We start from the raw sequence: 25,581 nt of genomic DNA on the forward strand, positions 1-25,581 counted from the left end.
GCCAGAATGGATGAAGAAATTACCTGCGATAGAACAAAAGATTACCAAGAAAGAATATATGGTGAAGAAGGTCTACGAAAACCTGAAGCATCAAGCACAATTGAGAAAAACCCGTTTTGATAAAAATGTGAAGAAAGTAGTCACATATGATGTAGGGGAAGAAATTTTATTGAGAAATCACCCAAAAGCATCACCCAGGAAAAGACTGAATAAGAAATGGCAATATTTATATACAGGTCCATACAAAATAATGAAAATACCTCATGAAGGGAGCTACCTCCTGGCAGATTGTGATACTGATGTAATTAAAGGCTTGTTCCCTCACATAGACCTGAAGAAGTATTATCAATAATGAGCAAAATATAGATTCAAGAAACACTGAATGATACCAAGACTACAGTCAGTGGACTAAATAAAAGCACCAGTGGATAAATACGTACTTATACTAACTTACAAAGAAAATTAAAGAATGTACCGACGATTTCCATGAGATACCTTCTTGGTATCAGCAACAATGTCGACGCTGAAATACGATTTATCCTCTCACCGAACAGCGAGGATGGATGATTTAAAAGTGGAATTAAGAGGAACAGAAAAGGACCAAATCCTCTCTGGTTGGCCTAGGATGCCAATCGTCGAACCCGGCCTTGATACCTGCCTTGCACAGTCGGTTGAAGAACTGAGGGCTTCATCCAAGAAAAAAAAAGTGGTGTGAATATGAAGTGATTAGTGCGAAGTGTTTCTAAGACAACCTATAAACAAATGTGGAATTTAGACAAGGGCATTTTGTCTAGGCCCATTAACTCAACTTAAATATTGTAGAATGTATGTACTGACTTGTTGAGTGAATCTGAGAGTGAGTGTATTCGCCGAAACAAATACCCTCTCCTGTCACTGTAAAAAAAAAAAAAAAAAAAAAAAAATAAGAAGCCTGTTCTGTCTGGAACCCTCCTCAAGAAATCACAGTCTTGGGGGCCGTGTAACATTACGAGTCAAGATAGCTGTAACGGAAATTGAATAGCGTAAAGTTATCATTAAAAACGCACGCCGCGCGATGTGTGACGATTTAGTTGGTCATAATAGTAGTAACATGCTTTTGAATACAATTAAAATATAACGGCGATACCTGTTTAGTGTTATTGGAAATAATATGTAGTAAATTAATGAGTAAGGTAGCCGATCCTATAAGAAGAGGTGAAATTGGGCATATTAAGGTGTTTTGCTTTATGTCGACTAAGCCGATGATACGGCGTCTTTTTTCCGTTTACTCTTAGAAAACAAAAACAAGTAACGAAGTGCTAATTGTGCGTTGTGAGAAATATAGGGGCGAATTTTAAATAGCTACAGTGTATAATCAGACTAACAAATGGACATTCAGTTACGCGAAATAGCGGACAGCGAAGTGTGGTCATTAAATTGAGTACACCTACAGGGCGGTCAATTCCGGGACAAGTCTATTCGCATCTCACGAGGGACGCGGTATTTGAGACCGGTTTTTTTTTTTTAATTATATCACGGAGAGCGGGCTCCAATTTATAAAAAGGAGAAAAGATGTGTCATTATCATTGACTGTTGGTGTTAAGCAACCAAAACTGTTCATCAAAGGGTTTCGGTGAATGAGTGGTGAATGCGAAATGAAACTGTGAACGAAGTTATGTTAAATAAAGCAGAAGAGACAAGACAGTTTGGTCGTATCTGTTATTATTCCATAAACCGTAACATTTCTTCTCGTTGTACGAAGCCCTTATAGACGATCGTTATGACCATTTGCTTTGAAGGGATCTCGTTACGAGTTAAGTTTTGGGGTCCTGGCCAGCAGGGGATAGTTCGTAGATCTTAACTACTGCAGCTATTCTAGAATCAGGTGCTACCGTGACCGTTGTGTGTTGTCAATGGCTTAAGGTCATCATATCTCATGCTCTAAGATCGACGCGCCTTTCCTCTTGGTATAACGGTGTCTCACGGTAACAACGACAACGCCGACGGCGAAGGAAGATGCGGTAGAGCAGGTTTGAATCCTGCCTCGGGCATGGATGTGTGTGATGTCCTTAGGTTAGTTAGGTTTAAGTAGTTCTAAGTTCTAGGGGACTGATGGCCTCAGATGTTAAGTCCCATACTGCTCAGGGCCATTTGAACCATCAAATCCTGGTCCTCCAAGTTCAGGGTTGGGTCAATGGGCCAGCATCCCATTACCCACAAAAAACTTCTATAGGCTCGAGAATCTAAAGCGGAGCCTCGGAAATCGGACAGGAACTCTTTACGACAATTATTGGCAAGGAGAAGGACATTGAAAGTTGGTACATGGCACGTTCAAAGCCTGACAAATGTCCGTAGAAGATAACTACACAAATGTTTCTTATCAGATTATGGTATACAAGGGCGTTACATTAATTCTGAAATTAGAGCTGAATTTCACAGTAAATGCCATACATATATTACGTATCTCTGTGTGGTATTTTGAGGAGTTACAATTTTTTAAAATTCTCATATTTTTATAATTAATTCTGATACCAATTCTTATATTGATTATTATGTTTTACTCATATATTTATTCTTCATAAAAATATGGTGTATTCCCTCGGATGATAGCGATCGTAGAAATAATCGGTACACAGATATTCCGAACACAACGAGCATCGTGCTAAGACAGGTTTGCCGTAGTGACATATCTTTGTAGGAATTTCACTCGGAAGACAAAGTTTCGTGCGTTGCCAGTTATTCCGCCGCAAGCGATGCATAATAGATCATTTTTCGGAAAACTGGCGCCTGCACTTGATTATGAATCAAAATACAGTACAGGCACTTCATCGAAAAAAAATTTCTATTTTTTAAAATTCTAATCTGATACGAAATTAGTTGGCGAGTACGGACGACGTTGTATCGATATACAGTGGAAAACATTCGTCTAGCGATCTTCTACAGACCTGGATATACAAATGAAAAACAAAAAGAAAAGCAATAATCGTGTTTAGAACACTGGTCGCAATACCGACTACTGTACGACCTCTTCGCCTGAGAATATCCCGCGCTGAACCGCACACAAACTACCTGCAAAACCATGACCGTGGTTTTCTCAGAAACGGCCGAGTACCATCTGCGGACAAGCCGAGACAGGTGCTCGGCTAATCTGACCCATCTTCCACTGAGCCGAGTTTCCGGGGAATTGGGTGGTGGCGCAATCGTGTCCTCCTGGTGAGTAACCGTCTCGTTACTGCCTGAAACCAGGGGCGTAACTGAGTTGGGTCAATCGGGACACTGCATTGCGCTGGGGCCTCCAAGAGTAGGGTGCCCCTAGCGTCTGAAAGCAATAAACGAAAAAAAAACAAGGAATTATTAAAATGAAAAGAAAAACAAAATTGAAAAATTAGTAAAATCGATCGATCCGATCAAGTTGAAACTTCCCCTTTGAATGATATGAATTACTGTGCTAGTAAACTTCTAAGTTATTTGATTTTCAAACAGTTGAGCAAAACTCAACGTACTCAGACAGTTTTCTCTTTACTTATTCTGATCATCACTAAACTGACACATAATATTTTACCGCAAGCAATCTCCTTTAATAATCCCTACAAAAGAATGTCCCTGACTAACATTAACCTATACCTTTCACAAATCACGTATCTCACAAAAATCTTCGTTACTCGAACTACTGCAATACAGCGAGCGCCAATACAGCCAGCTAAATAAAAGATTCTAGCTACTGAAGGCACTAACTACTGATAGGAATAGTTAGCAAATGAAAGATTTTGATAGAGAACAAACAATGTATTTACCTTGATAGTGTTCAAAAGTCATTATATACATAGGGTGGTCCATTGATCTCACGAAATAAGCGTCAAACGAAAAAACTACAAACAACGAAACTTGTCTAGCTTGAAGGGGGAAACCAGATGGCGCTATGGTTGGCCCGCTAGATGGCGCTGCCATAAGTCAGATGGATATCAACTGCGTTTTTTTAAAAATAGTAACCCTCATTTTTTATTACATATTCGTGTAGTACGTGGAGAAATATGAATGTTTTAGTTGGACCACTTATTTCGCTTTGTGATAGATGGCGCTGTAATAGTCACAAACATATGGCTCACAATTTTAGACGAACAGTTGGTAACAGGTAGGTTTTTTAAATTAAAATACAGAACCTAAGTACGTTCGAACATTTTATTTCGGTTGTTCCAATGTGATACATGTACCTTTGTGAACTTATCATTTCTGAGAACGCATGCTGTTACAGCGTAATTACCTGTAAATACCACATAAATGTAATAAATGCTCAAAATGATGTCCGTCAACCTCAATGCATTTGGCAATACGTGTAACGACATTCCTCTCAACAGCGAGTAGTTCGCCTTCCGTAATGTTCGCACATGCATTGACAATGCGCTGACGCATGTCGTCATGCGTTGTCGGTGGATCACGATAGCAAATATCCTTCAATATTCACCACAAAACGAAATCCGGGGACGTCAGATCCGGTGAACGTGCGGGCCACGCTATGGTGCTTCGACGACCAATCCACCTGTCATGAAATATGCTATTCGATACCGCTTCAACCGCACGCGAACTATGTGCCGGACATCCATCACGTTGGAAGTACATCGCCATTCTGTCATGCAGTGAAACATCTTGTAGTAACATCGGTACAACATTACGTAGGAAACCAGCATACATTGCACCATTTAGATTCCCATCGATAAAATGGGGGGCCAATTATCCTTCCTCCCATAATGCCGCACCATACATTAATCCGCCAAAGTCGCTGATGGGTTCAAATGGCTCTGAGCATTATGCGACTTAACTTCTGAGGTTGGTTGGTTGGTTTGGGGAAGGAGACCAGACAGCGTGGTCATCGGTCTCATCGGATTAGGGAAGGATGGGGAAGGAAGTCGGCCGTGCTCTTTCAGAGGAGCCATCCCGGCATTTTCCTGGAGTGATTTAGGGAAATCACGGAAAACCTAAATCAGGATGGCTGCACGCGGGATTGAACCGTCGTCCTCCCGAATGCGAGTCCAGTGTCTAACCATTGCGCCACCCCGCTCGGTAAAACTTCTGAGGTCATCAGTCCCCTAGAACTTAGAACTAATTAAACCCAACTAACCTAAGGACATCACACACATCCATGCCCGAGGCAGGATTCGAACCTGCGACCGGAGCGGTCGCTTGGCTCCAGACTGTAGCGCGTAGAACCGCACGGCCACTCCTGCCGGCTCGAGGTCGTTGATGTTCCACTTGTCGCAACCATCGTGGATTTTCCGTTGCTCAATAGTGCATATTATGCCTGTGTACGTTACCGTTGTTGGTGAATGACGCTTCGTCGCTAAATAGAACGCGTGCAAAAAATGTGTCATCGTCCCGTAATTTCTCTTGTGACCAGTGGCAGAACTGTACACGACGTTCAAAGTCGTCGCCATGCAATTCCTGGCGCATAAAAATAGGTACGGGTGCAATCGATGTTGATGTAGCATTCTCAACACCAACGTTTTTGAGATCCCGATTCTCGCGCAATTTGTCCGCTACTGATGTGCGGATTAGCCGCGACAGCAGCTAAAACACCTACTTGGGCATCATGATGTGTTGTAGGCCGTGGTTGATGTGGCTGAACACTTCCTGTTTCCTTAAATAACGTAACTACCCGGCGAACGCTCCGGACACTTGGATGATGTGGTTCAGGATACCGAGCAGCATACATAGCACACGCCCGTTGGGCATTCTGATCACAGTAGCCGTACATCAACTCGATATCGATCTTTTCTGCAATTGGTAAACGGTCCATTTTAACACGGATAATGTATCACGAAGCAAATACCGTCCGCAATGGCGGAATGTTACGTGATACCACATACTTATACGGTCAGCGATTTTCATACAGAGCACTACGTGGCGTTACCAACATAAAAACCTAAACAGCCTACTTACAAAGTGAAGTATTTCTCTGTGTTAAAACAAAGTTCGTTCTGCAATTCCTTTGGAGGTGACACTTGTATCGTTTATCGCCTTTACCCAGGTCAAAGAACAGTCTGCAGTGAGAATCGCACACAGTTAATTAGATGTACAGAAGGGAAGAAATATTGCAGCCAAGGCTGTGATGGAATTGAGGATTTCAAGATGCATTTGCAAAAAAATTCGGCTTAGAAGGATCTGCACAACATACGAGCTATTTTTTTTAAATTTCGCGGGCTTTATAAATAAAATTTCCAAAAATTTTTTATCTTGTTGGTAGACATTTTTACATTTTCAGCTCTTTCGAATATTTAGTCTTTTGTTGACAGTCGAAAAGGTTATACGTGTTTACGAGTGCTCGGCGAATTTTTACTTACGAAACAGATGGATCAAAGAATTTGCATTAAATTTTGCTTGAAAAATGGAGTAAAGTGCCACAGTACAGACACTGCAATCTCGTATTTATTCGCCGAGACCGGGCAAGCGACATTCCAGTAAAATATCACTCACCTGTACTGGAATACACATAGTGGATGTGCGAGCACAGATCTTAGGCGTGTGGTTGACGACATTTGGAAGTTTGGGTCCGCAGCGGTTCGTGCTCAGGTAGCCTAATGGCAAGGCGACCGCTCGTGACAAAGGGGAGATACGGGTTCGAATTCCAGTCCAGCACAAATTTTCATTAAAGAAAAATACGGTTCTAAGCACTATGGAACTAAATATCTGAGATCATCAGTCCCCTAGACTTAGAGCTACTTAAACCTAACTGACCTGAGGACATCACACACATCCGTGTCCGAGGAAGGATTCGAACCTGCGACCGTAGCGGTCGCATGGTTCCGGACTGAAGCGCCCAGAACCGCTCGGCCACAGCGGCCGGCTATGCATTTCTTGATGTGAGACAAACCACAGCGTACTACCACTACTGTTCGTTCGTATTTTTCCGACTAAACATTTGTCGCGCGTTTTGCGAAGTGTTATCATCTTCATTTTAGTTTTTTCCTATGATCATGTGCAAGAGAAAGTGAAAAAGCAGCGATGGAGTTGAAGATATAAAAGGCGGAAAGATGGGGCCGGGGCACAGACGAGTGACAGTGAATTTGATTACTGCAGTCGAGCCTGCAGGCGGTGTACACCGTATGGAGGTGTTCGATGTGACTGAGGAGAGGCGGGAACGTGGCGAGTTGGTAATATACACTATGTGATCAATAGTATCTGGATACGTTGCTGAAAATGACTTACAAGTTCGTAGCGCCCTCCATGCTGGATGGAATTCAATACGGTGTTGCCTCACCCCTAGCCTTGGAGACAGCTTCCACTCTTACAGGCATACATTGAATCAGGTACTGGAAGGTTTCTTGGGGGATGGCAGCCCATTCTTCAAGGAGAGGTATCAATGTCGGTCGGTGAGGCCTTCGAAAGCATCCCAAAGGTGTTCTGTGACTGTGCAGGCCAGTCCATTACAGGGATGTTATTGTCGTGTAACCACTCCGCCACAGGCCGTGCATGATAAACAGGTGCTCGATTGTGTTGAAAAATGCAGTCGCCATCCCCAAATTTCTGTTCAAAAGTGGGAAGCAAGAGGGTGCTTAAAACATCAATGTAGGCCTGTGCTGTGATAGGGGTGCAGGCCCCTCCGTGAAAAACCACACCATAACACCACCGCCTCCGAATTTTACTGTTGGCACTACACACGCTGGCAGATGATGTTCACCGGACATTCGCCATACCCACACCCTGCCATGCGATCGCTACATTGTGTACCGTGATTCGTCATTCCACACAATGTTTTTCCACTGTTCAGTCGTCCAATGTTTACGCTCCTTACACCAACCGAGGCGTCGTTTGGCATTTACCGGCATGATGTGTGGCGTATGAGCAGCCGCTCGGCCATGAAATGCAAGTTTTCTCACCTCCCGCTCGTCATAGTACTTGCGGTGGATCCTGATGCAGCTTGGAATTCCTGTGTGATGGTCTGGATTGATATCTGCCTCTTACACATTAAGACCCTCTTCAACTGTAGGCGGTCTCTCTCAGTCAACAGATGAGATTGGGTTGTACGATTTTGTGCTGTACGAGTCCCTTCACGTTTCCACTTCACTATCACATCGGAAACAGTGCATTTAGGGATGTTTAGGAGTGTGGAAATCTCGCGTACAGGCGTATGACACAAGTGACACTCAATCACCTGACCACGTTCGAAGACCGTGAGTTCCGCGGAGCGCCCCATTCTGCTCTCTCACGATGCCTGATGACTACTGAGGGCGGTGATATGGCGTATCTGGCAGTAGGTGGCAGCACAATGCACCTAATATGAAAAACGCATGTTTTGTAGGAAGCACATTTTGCTCATGTGGGAGCGATCTAGATGCTTGTAAAACAATATACTGGTAGCCAAGATCGCAGAAATTCTTTTTATTCCATGATTACCGGTTTCGGTGAAACTAAAGCCGCCATCATCGGATCTGGGGAGGACAGAAAACACTATAAACGTGGGCTTGGATTCCACTTATATAACATGTATACATATAAATTTAGTTACATAGCTTAGGACACAGACAGGTGACAACATCAAGACAAACAATGGTGATATTAATAGTTGCCTATAACTCGCAGGTCTTACAAAATTGTCGTAAGTAGCGCATAGGCGCCCGAGAGAGATGACATTATAAATGTTAAGCGTCTCCATCACATGATGGCGGCTTTAGTTTCGCCGAAACCGGTAATCACGGAATAAAAATAATTCCTGCGATCTTGGCTACCACTTTATTGTTTTAAAAGCGTATGTTTTTGGGGGTGTCCGGATACTTTTGATCACATAGTGTAAGTCGGGTGGGGAGGACACCCGCGCAGCATTCACACATCAAAGGATGGGTCGGATGGAGGTTTTATAGATGTGGAGGACAGTGGACTGGTGGAGTCCCCGAGACCGGGCAGTTAGTAGTTCTAGTCATGTTTCCATGCCATGATGCGCCCTCTATATCTTGTGTCAAATGTCCTGCCAGTCATACCAGTACAGATTTTTTCGCAGTTCCTGCAGTAGATCTAGTAGGTACCAGACTTTTGGTATGATTTTGGTTTTAGTTTATGGATGTGTTTCTGTATTGAGCTACTTGTTATGTAGGGAATGTTTATGTTTATATTTAAAATGTAATAATCTTGTGTTTTTACTAAATTAAAATTTATGTGATTCTCCTGTCTGTAGGTAGGTGTCGTGAATATAGAATCAGTCAGTACATGCCCCGTAACTGAAATGTAAACTTCAACAACTGTCAGTTAGTGCTCGCTTGGTAAAATATGAACTTGAACGTCAATTATTGTCGCTTGTGTGTTTTTCGTGTGGCTTATAGTCTGAAAAATATACAGGGTGGTCCATTGATGGTGACCGGACCAAATATCTCACGAAATAAGCGTCAAACGAAAAAACTACAAAGAACGGAATTTTAGCGCAATTTGTCTGCTACTGATGTGCGGATTAGCCGCAACAGCAGCTAAAACACCTACTTGGGGATCATCATTTGTTTATGGATGTTGACGCTGACGTTTCACATGTGGCTGAACACTTCCTGTTTCCTTAAATAACGTAACTATCCGGCGAACGGTCCGGAAACTTGGACGATGTCCAGGATACCGAGCAGCATACATAGCACACGCCCGTTGGGGATTTTGATCACAATAGCCATACATCAACACGTTATCGACCTTTTCCGCAATTGGTAAACGCTCCATTTTAACACGGGCAATGTATCACGAAGCAAATACCGTCCGCACTGGCGGAATGTTACCTGATACCATGTACATATACGTTTGTGACTATTACAGCGCCATCTATCACAAAGCGATAAAAGTGGTCCAACATTCATATTTCTTTACATACTACACGAATATGTAATTAAAAATGGGGGTTCCTATTTAAAAAACGCCGTTGATATCCATTTGACCTATGGCAGCGCCATCTAGCGGGCCAACCGTAGCGCCATCTGGTTTCCCCCTCCAAGCTAGACGAGTTTCGCTCTTTGCAGTTTTTCGTTTGATGCTTATTTCGTGAGATATTTGGGCCGGTCACTATCAATGGACCACATTGTATAACGGAGCTCACCAACAAAACTGAAACTAGTATTAATAAGTGTGAAGAGCGTCGAAAAGCCAATTCCATAGTACTGCGCACTTCATCTAATAACAGTTCGGAACATTTAATAAAATGTTTGAAATGGCTCTGAGCACTATGGGACTTAACTTCTGAGGTCATCAGACCCCTAGAACTTAGAACTACTTAAACCTAACTAACCTAAGGACATCACACACATCCATGCCCGAGGCAGGATTCGAACTTGCGACCGCAGCGGTCGCGCGATTCCAGACTGTAGCGCCTAGAACCGCTCGGCCACTGCGGCCTGCGGAACATTTAATAAACACACGAAGAAGACTAGAGAAGAAATTCGACGAGATAGACAGATACAAAACATGTTGGTAAGTTCCAAGATGTAGATGCAGGCGGTAGAAATAGCGCCGTGAGGGGCTAAAAGTTTTGCTACAAAGTGTTAGAGTAGACCAAATATGTTAAACACTTGTTAAGAACTCTGCTTATGATCTAAATATCGGACACGCTCGTAACTGACGAAACCGGTTTACGCTAAGGCTGTCTATTTCGATAATGACGGCTCCTTAGATTGTTACCCACTTAAAAAACATTAAGTTGCCACCTATCATACGAGCTCGACACGGCACCTTAGCAACAGGTATACAGTGCTGCACGTGCTTCAGACTCGTCTGGTTGAGCAAAACACACGTAACGCACCAGAGATGCCGACTGTAAGGCTTGTGCACGCACCGCCGACTTTATAACTTGCAGTTTACACAGGGTTCAACAGCTAGATCTGCGTACTCAAAGACGCCGTACGTTCCATGGCGGAGACTACGAGGTACTAGTAGTTGACATTTCCCTTCCGCTTCCACTCGCAAATAGAGCTATGGAAAAAGGACTGTCTATATGCCTAGGTGTCAGCCCTGATTTCTCGTACCCTACTGAGCCGAGGTAAAAATTGCTGCTTTGAAGAGCGCGCCGCAGAGCGTAGTGTGTAGCAGTCGCCCTCCGTTTCTGGCGGTGGCGCCGCTGTGGCAATCGCAGCTTTGGTGTCTCCCTCTGGTGGGAAAGGGGAAAGGATGCCTGGTCACATGCATTTAAGGGGCGCTATGAGCTCGTCAGGCGAGGATACGGATGTGGTGTCACCGCCAGACACCACACTTGCTAGGTGGTAGCTTTAAATCGGCCGCGGTCCATTAGTACATGTCGGACCCGCGTGTCGCCACTGTCAGTAATTGCAGACCGAGCGCCACCACACGGCAGGTCTAGAGAGACTTACTAGCACTCGGCCAGTTGTACGACGACTTTGCTAGCGACTACACTGACGAAGCCTTTCTCTCATTTGCCGAGAGACAGTTAGAATAGCCTTCAGCTAAGTCCATGGCTACGACCTAGCAAGCCGCCATTAACCATATCTAGAGAGAGTCTCACTTGTATCATCAAGAATGCTGTATACAAATGATGGAGTAAAGTTAAGTATTCCAGAAGCTACGTACTTTTCTTTATAGCATTCATTACGTATCCTGTTTCAGACATAACGCCAGACGGCGTGTGTAAACGCGTGCCTTTCGATTACCCGTCACTGTGGACTGGCTGTCTTGTCAGTCCACTACAACGGATCCTGTACACCTCCCGTAAACTCGATCCTCCTCACCCGCTCGTCTCGGCCATCCTCTCCCACCCCCGCCCGCTGCCGCGCCTGTATTCCCACGTCCCACCTGCTCTCCATCTCTCCACCCTCATTACCCTCTCCCAAGGTGGCTTCCACCAGCTCCGCCTCCCTGATGATGCCCTCCTCCCCTCCACCTACCCCTCCTACCAACTTTGATCCTCCCTCCCTTTTCCTGTGTTTGCTCCTTTCGGCACCCTCCCACCCTTCTCTCCCCCTTCCCTCCCATCTCCATTTCTCCCCACTCCTCCCCCGGGCTTCCCCTCCCCCGTCCCTCTACTCCTCCTCCCATCTCCTCAGCCATTGGCATCTTTGTTCTCCCCTCTCCCCCCTCACCCTTCTTCACCTCTTCCCCTCTTGGCGGACTCGCAGACATTCGTGGGCCGGAGATCATCGCCGTCCGTGTCTCGTGTGTGCCGTCGTGTTTTGTGTTCAGTATTCACCGTCACGCTCCATCGTTCATGTGTGCCATCAAGGCATGTGTGTTTGTGCGTCGTGTCAACAGTTTGTAGTGTGGATTCTCATCGAGTGTGAACGGCTTCATGTTTTTTATGTTCATATGTCTACTGTTTTTTTCCCCACCGATTGTTCCAACTCGTGTGTCTTCTCTGTTTAATCATTGTAACATCTTGGGCTGAAAAGCGGCGTAATGTGCTGCTGCGAGCCTACCTGTTGTTATACGGGTATTAAAATCACAATAAAGAAAAAAAAAAAAAACTCGTCAGGCGGTCAGTCTGGGTCAGTCTTTCGTCCCCATCTTGCTAGTCTCTCTCTCTCGTCCGCATTTCTTAGGCAGTTAATGTCTGTCGTTCGGAGTGCTAGTATGTCTCTCGTTCGGATCAACCCGTAAAGCCGGCAAAATGAGAGTCTTTCCACTCCGCCAGTAAGAGAACTCAGCGAGTGTACGCCCGGTCGGGGCTGAGCTCCTGCATCTGAGTCTGCGCGTTAGGCCGCCAATCTGCTCGAGTTTGCTCAGGCAATGGTCATTGGCTGTTGGATCGATCGGTTGGTCGGTCGCGCACTGACACACAAGATGACTTGTCCCTCTTGAGCGTCGGCGCATGTGAGGTCGCCACGTGAGTCCAGTGGGCCGCGGCGTATAGCGAGGGGTAGTGACTTCGCGGTCGACACGAGAGCAACAGGAGTCAACCCACGACATCAGTCTGGCCGGTGCGAGCTGCGAAGTCGTGGTGTAACTGGTTCTCCGAGCGCTTCTGGGCCCCTTGAGTTACCATCTTGTGGAGCTTGGCTCGGTTCTTTCCTGGTGCAGGGATGTCGTTTAGCCAGTGGGCGTGTTTCCTCTGCATGGTTGGGTCCGAGCCAGTATTTCTGCCGTCGTGTGTCTGGAAGTGAGTGGGAGACGCACCAGCAGTGCAGTCGCGACGGAGCAGCGGGCAGTCGGTGGGTTGGTGCGGACCAGGGAAGACGGGAGATTGGCGCACCTTCCTGCGTCCGTTGAAGCGGCTGGCAGCGGACAGTTCGGGAGAGCGATTTGGGGGTGCTGCGCCAGGTCTTCTCGAGAAATCGCAGTTTATTAGAAGTGATTGGTGATATGTTGTGTGATTTACTCTTCTACATCTACATCTACATGTTTACTCTGCAATTCACATTTAAGTGCTTGGCAGAGGGTTCATCGAACCACAATCCTACTATCTCTCTACCATTCCACTCCCGGGAAAAACGAACACCTAAACCTTTCTGTTCAAGCTCTGATTTCTCTTATTTTACTTTGATGATCATTCCTACTTATGTAGGTTGGGCTCAGCAAAGTATTTTCGCATTCGGAAGAGAAAGTTGGTGACTGAAATTTCGTTAATAGATCTCGCCGCGACGAGAAACGTCTTTGCTTTAATGACTTCCATCCCAACTCGCGTATCATATCTGCCACACTCTCTCCCCTATTACGTGATAATACAAAACGAGCTGCCCTTTTTTGTACTCTTTCGATGTCCTCCGTCAATCCCACCTGGTAAGGATCCCACACCGCGCGCCAATATTCTAACGGAGGACGAACGAGTGTAGTGTAAGCTGTCTGTTTAGTGGACTTGTTGCAGCTTCTCGAATGAAACGCAACCTTTGGCTCGCCTTCCCCTCAATATTATCTAGGTGTTCTTTCCAACTGAAGTAATTTTAACACCCAGGTACTTAGTTGAATTCACAGCCTTGAGAATTTTACTATTTATCGAGTAATCGAATTCCAAAGGATTTCTTTTGGAACTCATGTGGATCACCTCACACATTTCGTTATTTAGCGTCAACTGCCACCTGCCACCTGCCACACCATACAGCAATCTTTTCTAAATCGCTTTGCAACTGATACTGGTCTTCGGATGACCTTACTAGACGGTAAATTACAGCATCATCTGCGAACAACCTAAGAGAACTGCTCAGATTGTCACCCAGGTCATTTATATACATCAGGAACAGCAGAGGTCCCAGGACGCTTCCCTGGGGAACACCTGATATCACTTCAATTTTACTCGATGATTTGCCGTCTATTACTACGAACTGCGACCTTCTTGACAGGAAATCACGAATCCAGTCGCACAACTGAGACGATAAACCCATAGGCCCGCAGCTGGACTAGAAGTCGCTTGTGAGGAACAGTGCCAAAAGCTTTCCGGAAATCTAGAAATGCGGAATCAACTGGCTCTCGTCTGCATCTGTTAGGCAGTTAGTGTCTGTCGTTCGGACTGTTAGTATGTCTCTCGTTCGGACCAACTCTTAAAGCCGGCAAAATGAGTCTTCCCACTCCGCCAGTAAGAGAACTCAGCGAGTGGTCGCCCGGTCGGGGCTTAGCTCCTGCATCTGAGTCTGCGCGTTAGGCCGCCAGTCTGCGCGAGTTTGCTCAGGCAACGGTCATTGGCGGTTGGATCGATCGGTTGGTCGGTCGCGCACTGACACACAAGATGACTTGTCCGCCTTGAGCGTCGGCACACGTGAGGTCGCCACGTGAGTCCAGTGGGCCGCGCCGTATAGCGAGGGGTAGTGGCTTCGCGCTCGACACGAGAGCAACAGAAGTCAACCCACGACATCGGTCTGGCCGGAGCGAACTGCGACGCCGTGGTGTAACTGGTTCTCCGAGTGCTTGTGGGCCCCTTCAGTTACCATCTTGTGGAGCTCGGCTCGGTCCTTTCCTGGTGCAGGGATGTCGTTTAGCCAGTGGGCGTGTTTCCTCTGCATGGTTGGGCCCGAGCCAGTATTTCCGCCGTCGTGTGTCTGGAAGTGAGTGGGAGACGCACCAGCAGGGCAGTCGCGACGGAGCAGCAGTCACGGACGGAGCAGCGGGCAGTCGGTCGGTTGTTGTGGACCAGAAAAGACGGGAGATCGGCGCGCCTTCCTGCGTCCGTTGAAGCGGCTGGCAGCGGACGGTTAGGGAGAGCGAATTGGGGGTGCTGCGCCAGGTCGTCTCGAGAAATCGCAGTTTATTAGAAGTTAAGTGACTGGTAATATGTTGCGTGATTTACTCTTCTTAAATTTTACTTGTTTTCTTGGTCAGTCTCTCGTCCCCAGCTTGCTCGTCTCTCTCTCGTCCGCATTTGTTAGGCAGTTAGCGTCTACGTCTACATCTACATCCATACTCCGCAAGCCACCTGACGGTGTGTGGCGGAGGGTACCGTGAGTACCTCTATCGGTTCTCCCTTCTATTCCAGTCTCGTATTGTTCGTGGAAAGAAGCATTGTCGGTATGCTTCTGTGTGGGCTCTAATCTCTCTGGTTTTATCCTCACGGTCTCTTCGCGAGATATACGTAGGAGGGAGCAATATACTGCTTGACTCTTCGGTGAAGGTACGTTCACGAAACTTTAACAAAAGCCCGTACCGAGCTACTGAGCGTCTCTCCAGCAGAGTCTTCCACTGGAGTTTATCTACCATCTCCGTAAAGCTTTCGCGATTACCAAATGATCCTGTAACGAAGCGCGCTGCTCTCCGTTGGATCTTCGCTATCTCTTCTATCAACCCTATCTGGTACGGATCCCACACTGCTGAGCAGTATTCAAGCAGTGGGCGAACAAGCGTACTGTACCCTACTTCCTTTGTTTTCGGATTGCATTTCCTTAGGATTCTTCCAATGAATCTCAGACTGGCATCTGCTTTACCGACGATCAACATTATATGATCATTCCATTTTAAATCACTCCTAATGCGTGCTCCCAGATAATTTATGGAATTAACTGCTTCCAGTTGATGACCTGCTATTTTGTAGCTAAATGATGAGGGATCTTTCTTTCAATGTATTCGCAGCACATTACACTTGTCTATATTGAGATTCAATTGCCATTCCCTGCACCATGCGTCAATTCGCTGCAGATCCTCCTGCATTTCAGTACAATTTTCCATTGTTACAACCTCTCGATATACCAGAGCATCATCCGCAAAAAGCCTCAGTGAACTTCCGATGTCATCCACAAGGTTATTTATGTATATTGTGAATAGCAACGGTCCTAAGACACACCCCTGCGGCACACCTGAAATCACTCTTACTTCGGAAGAATGACATGCAGCGTTCTGTTATCTAGGAACTCTTCAATCCAATCATACAATTGGTCTGATAGTCCATATGCTGTTACTTTGTTCATTAAACAACTGCGGGGAACTTTATCGAACGCCTTGCGGAAGTCAAGAAACACGGCATCTACCTGGGAACCCGTGTCTATGGCTCTCTGAGTCTCGTGGACGAACAGCGCGAGCTGGGTTTCACACGACCGTCTTTTTCGAAACCCATGCTGATTCCTACAGAGTAGATTTCTAGTCTCCAGAAAAGTCATTATACTCGAACATAATACGTGTTCCAAAATTCTACAACTGATCAACGTTAGAGATATAGGTCTATAGTTCTGCACATCCGTCCCTTCTTGAAAACGGGGATGACCTGTGCCCTTTCCCAATCCTTTGGAACGCTACGCTTTTCTAGAGACCTACGGTACACCGCTGCAAGAAGGGGGGCAAGTTCCTTCGCGTACTCTGTGTAAAATCGAACTGGTATCCCATCAGGTCCAGCGGTCTTTCCTCTTTTGAGCGATTTTAATTGTTTCTCTATCTCTCTGTCGTCTATTTCGATATCTACCATTTTGTCATCTGTGTGACAATCTAGGAAGGGAACTACAGTGCAGTCTTCCTCTGTGAAACAGCTTTGGAAAAAGACATTTAGTATTTCGGCCTTTAGTCTGTCATCCTCTGTTTCAGTACCATTTTGATCACAGAGTGTCTGGACATTTTGTTTTGATCAACCTACCGCTTTGACATAAGACCAAAATTTCTTAGGATTTTCTGCCAAGTCAGTACACAGAACTTTACTTTCGAATTCATTGAACGCCTCTCGCATAGCCCTCCTCACACTACATTTCGCTTCGCGTAATTTTTGTTTGTCTGCAAGGCTTTGCCTATGTTTATGTTTGCTATGAAGTTCCCTTTGCTTCCGCAGCAGTTTTCTAACTCGGTTGTTGTACCACGGTGGCGCTTTTCCATCTCTTACGATCTTGCTTGGCACACACTCATCTAACGCATATTGTACGATGGTTTTGAACTTTGTCCACTGATCCTCAACACTATCTGTACTTGAGACAAAACCTATGTGTTGAGCCGTCAGGTACTCTGTAATCCGCTTTTTGTCACTTTTGCTAAACAGTCGTCCAGAGCTTTCTGTGTCATGTTTGTCGGATTCGGCGTGTTAACTAATTTATTGCTTGGAGTGTAACGGCCTAATTCCTGAAATATGTTTTGATCTTGCCTATCGTCTAGAGAGGTGCTATATGTGTACTGTAGAGCATGTTAACTCTTTTGGCCAACCTTGTATAATTTTATATAAGATTGCATTTCATGGGCTTTTATTTAAATGGTCATTTTAGTATATAAAGTTGCCACCCTTCCACCGTAAGACTTTTCTTAGAAGTAAAAATAAAGTTTCACCTTCGGTGGCAAGTTAATCTTTTAATTTTAGTGTTTTGTACCATTTCCATCCCTCCTACGGGGTGCATAGTTTGTGTGCTTGTATGAATTGTAAAAACTTTTACTTTAAGGTAATATGGTGTGTTGCAGATTTGCACCAGTGTAGTCTTGCAGAGGTTGTTGTGAGTCGTCGTGACTACAGCCGTGTCAAAACGGAGCGGCAAGGTTCTCAGCCCGAAAGCTCATACACTCAAAAATTTGTTTCTTTCTGCATCTGAATAAATTGTAACTTGGTATTTAGAGGGTGTTTTCTGATTATAATTTTAAATCTGTTTCTTTTTAAAAATGCTTTAGGCACCATTAAAGTGAATAAATTACCATTTGTTAAAAAGAATTTGGTTATGATTTCATCAGCCACTCCCTGGCAACTACTTCCACGCTTACATAGTGTGATTAAATGTGCTAATGTTCTTGATGAAAAGCTAGTAAATAAAATAAGTTCTTGAGAATATTCTTTGAAAATAAATTCACGGATCACCTATCTTCGTGGTCAGTCCAAAAACTGGTTCTATAAATTTTCTCAGCAGTGGTCCTCAACAAGAACGCCGCCTTCCGTCAAGGGATTTCCATTTGAGCCCACGACGCATCCCCGTAATATTTGCGTGCTGATCGAACCTACCGGTAACAAATCTGACAGCCTGCCTTTGAATTGCTTCGATGTCCTCCTTTAATCCGAGCTAGTGGGGATCCCAAACTCTTGAACAGTACTCAAGAATTGGTCGTACTAGTTTATTACACTAACCCAAAATTCTCCCAATAAAACGGCAGTAGAACATTCGCCTTCCCTCTTACCGTACTACGGGTTGGAGCAGAGAAAACGCACGTTTTTCACTATTTAATAACTGCGACACGGTTTGATAAAAATAATAATAACAAGCATTAAGTGATAGATTTTTTAATGCAGTTTTGAAATATACGTATTTTAATTTGGTTCGAAAAATAAGGTTTTGGAGATAACGTCCTTCTAGTTGGATACTAATTTGGATCCTCTCCCGAAAGTTACGCATGGCTCTCTCCAACATTTCATTCGGCACAGCTTCTATTTCCTGACGAATGGAATTTTTTAGGTCATCGATTGTGCAAGGCTTCTTCGTGTAGACTTTTGAGTTTAAATGTCCCCACAAAAAAGAAGTCGCATATCGACAAATCAAGTTAGCGAGGAGGCCAATAAACATCACCGTATCTCGAAATAGCATGTCCTGGCAACATCTGTCGAATCACTCCCATGAATGTTCTCGCCGTGTGAGCTGTGGCACCGTCCTACTGAAACCATATTTCTCTCTCATTTTCACTTGACGCCTTTCAAATTCCGGACGAAGAAAGTTGTTCAACACTTTAACGTAACGAACTGATGTCACAGTAACTGCAGTTCCTTCATTTTCAAAAAATAGGGTCCAACAACCCCCATCTTTGAAATGCAGCACCACACTGTTCTACACTACTGGCCATTAAAATTGCTACACCACGAAGATGACGTGCTACAGACGCGAAATTTAACCGACAGGAAGAAGATCCTGTGATATGCAAATGATTATCTTTTCAGAGAATTCACACAAGATTGGCACCGATGGCGACACATACAACGTGCTGACATGAGGAAAGTTTCGAACCGACTTCTCATACACAAACAGCAGTTGACCGGCGTTGCCTGGTGAAACGTTGTTGTGATGCCTCGTGTAAGGAGGAGAAATGCGTACCATCACATTTCCGACTTTGATAAAGGGCGGAATGTAGCCTATCGCGATTGCGGTTTAACGTATCGCGACATTGCTGCTCGCGTTGGTCGAGATCCAATGACTGTTAGCAGAATATGGAATCGGTGGATTCAGGAGGGTAATACGGAACGGCATGCTGGATTCCAACGACCTCGTGTCACTAGCAGTCGAGATGACAGGCATCTTATCCGCAAGGCTGTAACGGATCGTGCAGCCACGTCTCGATCCCTGAGTCAACATATAGGGACGTTTGCAAGACAACAACCATCCGACAAACAGTTCGACGACGTTTGCAGCAGCACGGACTATCAGCTCGGAGACCACGGCTGCGGTTACCCTTGACGCTGCATCACAGACAGGAGCGCCTGCGATGGTGTACTCGACGACGAAAGGCAAAACGTCATTTTTTCGGATGAATCCAGGCTCTGTTTACAGTATCATGAAGGTCGCATCCGTGTTTGGCGACATCGCGGTGAACGCACGTTGGAAGCGTGTATTCGTCATCGCCACACTGCCGTATCACCTGGCGTGATGGTATGGGGTGCCATCGGTTACACGTCTCGGTCACCTCTTGTTCGCACTGACAGCACTTTGAACAGTGGACGTTACATTTAAGATGTGTTACGACCCGTGGCTCTACCCTTCATTCGATCCCTGCGAAACCCTACATTTCAGCATGATAATGCACGACCGCATGTTGCAGGTCCTGCACGGGCCTTTCTGGATACAGAAAATGTCCGACTGCTGCCCTTGCCAGCATATTCTCCAGATCTCTCACCAACTGAAAACGTCTGGACAATGGTGGCCGAGCAACTGGCTCGTCACAATACGCCAGTCAATACTCTCGATGAACTGTGGTATCGTTTCGAAGCTGCATGGGCAGCTGTACCTGTATACGCCATACAAGCTCTGTTTGACTCAATACCCAGGCGTATTACGGCCAGAGGGGGTTGTTCTGGGTACTGATTTCTCAGGATCTATGTACCCAGATTGCGTGAAAATGTAATGACATGCCAGTTCTAGTATAATATATTTCTCCGAAGAATACCTGTTTATCATCTGCATTTATCTTGATGTAGCAATTTTAATGGCCAGTAGTGTATTAAACTGTGGAGAGGTCTTTCGTGTAGTTCATGTGGGTTCTCCAGCGCCCAATACCGACAATTTTGAACATTGACGTAACCGTCTACATGAAAAAAGTGCTTTATGACTCATGAAGACTGTAGATCTGCATCGTTCGTAAAAATTTCGTCCATTAAGCGACAAATCTCTGTGTGCTGCACAAAATCTGTGGTGTCACCGCCAGACACCACACTTGCTAGGTGGTAGCCTTTAAATCGGCCGCGGTCCGCTAGTATACGTCGGACCCGCGTGTCGCCACTGTCAGTGATTGCAGACCGAGCGCCGCCACACGGCAGGTCTAGTGAGACTTCCTAGCACTCGCCCCAGTTGTACAGCCGACTTTGCTAGCGATGCTACACTGACAAATACGCTCTCCTTTGCCGAGACGATAGTTAGCATAGCCTTCAGCTACGTCATTTGCTACGACCTTGCAAGGCGCCATGACCAGTTTATATTGAGATTATATAATGTATCAACAAGAGCGATGTTCTCCAATTATGGATTAAAGTTAAGTATTACATCAACTCCGTACTTTATTTATTAGACTCAATTCCTTTAATCTGTTCCAGACCTCACGCCAGTCTGCGTGAGCTTAAACGCGTGCTGTTTGGCTACAAGTCATAGTGGATTGGCTGTCGGGTCAGTCCACTACAAAATCCCCTTGACTTGGCTGTCGGACGATCATTAACTTTACGGGTGGAACTTAAGATCATCACGTAAGATGTGGCGAAGCGAACGACGTGACAGACCCAGCGCTACAGCCTGTCGTCTCGGACTAGCAAGAACTGCCGTTCTCACTCGGACTACACTTTCCGGAGTACGAACTGAACGGCGAAGACAAGGCAGTTTCTTTCTCATCACAGATACAGTACTTCTAATCATTTGGCTAATTACAAAGTTGTGTAAAGTATCAATGTGAGAATTTGCGGTGCAATATTGAGATTCAATGAAACGACTGTTTTCAAGAGTCACGATCATTCGACTGGTGCTACAGATCAAGAGGCATGTTTTACGCGCAGAACTGTAACCATATGCATCAGGCGAAGAAATGTTAATAAGACATTAATCACAATTTTAAATTACCCACAGGCTCACAATATCAAAGATCAGTTTTGAAAGCGACGCAATAATTCATTTGAGATGAAAAATTTTACGCATCATTTCACAGTCGTCTTAAATTTCTTAAACATCACATTTATTTTATTTTTCTAACATGGCACAATGGAGGTTCGAAGAAGTAGTTGATACAAATATTATTGCTACGTCATTAAAATACATTACGTGTAATTTAATATACAAAGAATAAACAGCTTTATGTACGAGTTTGTACATAATTAAAGTGGCACTCACCATAGGCAGCCTAATTCGACTGATATATTCTTACTTTTTGTGACCTCACATCTAGCCGGCCGCTGTGGCCGAGCGGTTCTACGCTCTTCAGTCCGGAACCGCACTGCTGCTACGGTCGCAGGTTCGAATCCTGCCTCGTGCATGGATATGTGTGATGTCCTTAGGTTAGTTAGGTTTAAGTAGTTCTAACAACGGAACCTCCCCATCGCACCCTCCTCAGATTTATTTATAAGTTGGCACAGTGGATAGGCCTTGAAAAACTGAACACAGATGAATCGAGAAAACAGGAAGAAGTTGTGTGGAACTATGAAAAAAATAAGCAAAATATACAAACTGAGTAGTCCATGCGCAAGATAGGCAACATCAAGGAGAGTGTAAGCTCGGGAGTGCCGTGGTCCCGTGGTTAGCGCGAGCAGCTGCGGAACGAGAGGTCCTTCGTTCAAGTCTTCCCTCGACTGAGGCGTTTAATTTTTTATTTTCAGACAATCATCACCACACGTACTGTTTATCAACAGATGTAGGAAATAATCATACAAATCTTCGACAATCGTTCGATCCCTTAAGGAACTTTCCGATGCGTTTCAGTTCGGAAAATATTCATTGACATTATAATTGAAGTCGCGAGCTATATTTGCTGGATTCATATTGCCCACGGAATACATCTCACGTATTTAATGCACTCTCGTCCAAAGTAGCGAACAGTCAACTGCCAGCCAGGGAGCCTCGTTAGCAGGAATACTCTCTCTTCCGTGCGCTGTAGTCGGCTGACGTCACGTGCTTCGATGTTTGTCTTGGTGTAGCGTCATCATAATACGGCGCAGCTACCTCGCATCGGACGGACGGATGGACACATAATAATAGTCTGAAAATAAAAAATTAAACTTTTCTCTCGAGGGAAGACTTGAACCAAGGACCTCTCGCTCCGTAGCTGCTCACGCTAACCACGGGATCACGGCGCTCCTAAATACACACTCTCCTTGATGTTGCCTATCTTGCGCATGGACAACTCAGTTTGTATATTTTGCTTATTTTTTTCATAGTTCCACACAACTCCTTCCTGTTTTCTCGATTGATCTGTGTTCAGTTTTTCAAGGCCCATCCACTGTGCCAACTTATAGCTAAATGTGAGGGGGGTGCGATGGGGATGTTCCCTTGTAAGTCTAGGGGACTGATGGCCTCAGATGTTAAGTTCCATAGTGCTCACAGCCATCGGAACCATTTTTTGACCTCACGTCCGTCAAACTGATGTAGAGAGGCATGCCCGTGAACAGCTTTCTGAGAGACGGCACATGCAGTTGAAGGTGAACTGATGCTGAGGTAGGCCATTCTGAAGGGCGAAACCTGTATGTTTGTCAATACTTTCCAAAGTTAGGTTGGCATCGCTGAGAAAACGTGGTTGATGCCTGTCGAGACTGCGACTCTGTACGTGAACTGTGTTGACGTGATAAATGTACGGAGACTAGTTTTCACTCACTGCTGGGTGCAAGGAACACAATGCCAGGACAGGTGAAGCCCGAGACCAGATGCCTGGAATGGACTGCATCCAGCCCCATTAATTCATCGTTAACTCCCGACGATATCCGTAATACGGAATTGTGGGACTCAGAATTCGATATTTTATTGACTTCGAGTTTACGAAACGGCACGAAGGTAACGCCTTGTTCTTCTGAAAGGATTTCAGCACAGCCTTCCCTGAACATGGCCGCGCCCAGTACGTCTTGCGTGCTGGTGGTAAATAATGGCGCCATTCTTTATTGGCTCTTTTGATTTCATCTCCTGTAACGATTCCCGCAAGGAGACCACGACCCTCTGCTTCGAGGCACCCCAAACACATCTCAGTCGCTCTTCCACCTTGGGAAAATGGTTCAAATGTCTCTTAGCACTATGAGACTTAACATCTGAGGTCATCAGTTCCCTAGACTTAGAACTACTTGAACCTAACTAACCTAAGGACATCACACACGTCCATGCCCGAGGCAGAATTCGAACCTGCGACCGTAGCAGCAGCGTGGTTTCGGACTGAAGCGCAAAGAACCGCCGTTGCCTGGTGGAACATTGTTGTGATGCCTCGTGTAAGGAGGAGAAATACGTACCATCACGTTTCCGACTTTGTAAAGGTCGGAATGTAGCCAATCGCGATTGCGGTTTATCGTATCGCGACATTGCTGCTCGCGTTGGTCGAGATCCAATGACTGTTAGCAGAATATGGAATGGGTGGATTCAGGAGGGTAATACGGAACGCCGTGCTGGATCCCAACGGCCTCGTATCACTAGCAGTCGAGATGACAGGCATCTTATCCGCATGGCTGTAACGGATCGTGCAGCCACGTCTCGATCCCTGAGTCAACAGATGGCGACGATTGCAAAACAACAATCATCTGCACGAACAGTTCGACGACGTTTGCAGCAGCACGGACTATCAGCTCGGAGACCGTGGCTGCGGTTACCCTTGACGCTGCATCACAGACAGGAGCGCCTGCGATGGTGTTCTCGACGACGAACCTGGGTGCACGAATGGCAAAACGTCATTTTTTCGGATGAATCCAGGTTCTGTTTACAGCATCATGATGGTCGCATCCGTGTTTGGCGACATCGCGGTGAACGCACATTGGAAGCGTGTATTCGTCATCGCCACATTGGTGTATCACCCGGCGTGATGGTATAGGGTGCCATTGGTTACACGTCTCGGTCTCCTCTTGTTCGCATTGACGGCACTTTGAACAGTGGACGTTACATTTAAGATGTGTTACGACCCGTGGCTCTACCCTTAATTCGATCCCTGTGAAACCCTACATTTCAGCAGGATAATGCACGACCGCGTGTTGCAGGTCCTGTAAGGGCCTTTCTGGATACAGAAAATGTTCGACTGCTGCCCTGGGCAGCACATTCTCCAAATCTCTCACCAACTGAAAACGTCTGGTCAATGGTGGCCGAGCAACTGGTTCTTCACAATACGCCAGTCACTACTCTTAATGAACTGTGGTATCGTGTTGAAGCTGTATGGGCAGCTGTAGCTGTACACGCCATCCAAGCTCTGTTTGACTCAATGTCCAGGTGTTTCAAGGCCGTTATTACGGCCAGAGGTGGTTGTTCTGGGTACTGATTTCTCAGGATCTATGCACCCAAATTGCGTGAAAATGTAATCACATGTCAGTTCTAGTATAATATATCTGTCCAATCAATACCTTGTTATCATCTGCATTTCTTCTTGGTGTAGCAATTTTAATGGCCAGAAGTGTATATCTCGACTCTTAAAAGCCCGCATCTCGTGGTCGTCCGGTAGCGTTCTCGCTTCCCACGCCCGGGTTCCCGGGTTCGATTCCCGGCGGGGTCAGGGATTTTCTCTGCCTCGTGATGGCTGGGTGTTGTGTGCTGTCCTTAGGTTAGTTAGGTTTAAGTAGTTCTAAGTTCTAGGGGACTGATGACCATAGATGTTAAGTCCCATAGTGCTCAGAGCCATTTGAACCATTTTTTTGACTCTTAAAATTTCACAAATAGTTAATGGTAAACACCAGCTACCTTTATGACTGTACCGAATGACGGAAGTCACAATATCATTTCATTTTACACATAATGCGTTCGGACACTTTCAGCATGAAAGCTAGTCCACCACTTCCTTCTTCTCTCTCTGCCTCCACAAGCACCTCTATCTCCTGCGTGACGTGGCAAACCGTCCCACTTCTTATTGGCTCTACAGAATTACGGCCAATCTGGACTGACTTTTCTTTTTTTCTTTTTGTAACTTCCAAATTATGAC

At 45.5% G+C, this 25,581-nt stretch overlaps 1 protein-coding gene across 1 annotated transcript in view; it reads right to left on the minus strand.

The window, feature by feature from the left end:
- LOC126109458 (membrane-associated transporter protein-like) overlaps positions 1-25,581 on the minus strand; it is a 182,763-nt gene that overhangs the window by 137,922 nt on the left and 19,260 nt on the right. The gene's annotated exons all lie outside the window — the stretch shown is intronic.

This window comes from Schistocerca cancellata, chromosome 12, assembly GCF_023864275.1.
Source record: "Schistocerca cancellata isolate TAMUIC-IGC-003103 chromosome 12, iqSchCanc2.1, whole genome shotgun sequence".
Lineage (NCBI taxonomy): Eukaryota > Metazoa > Arthropoda > Insecta > Orthoptera > Acrididae > Schistocerca > Schistocerca cancellata.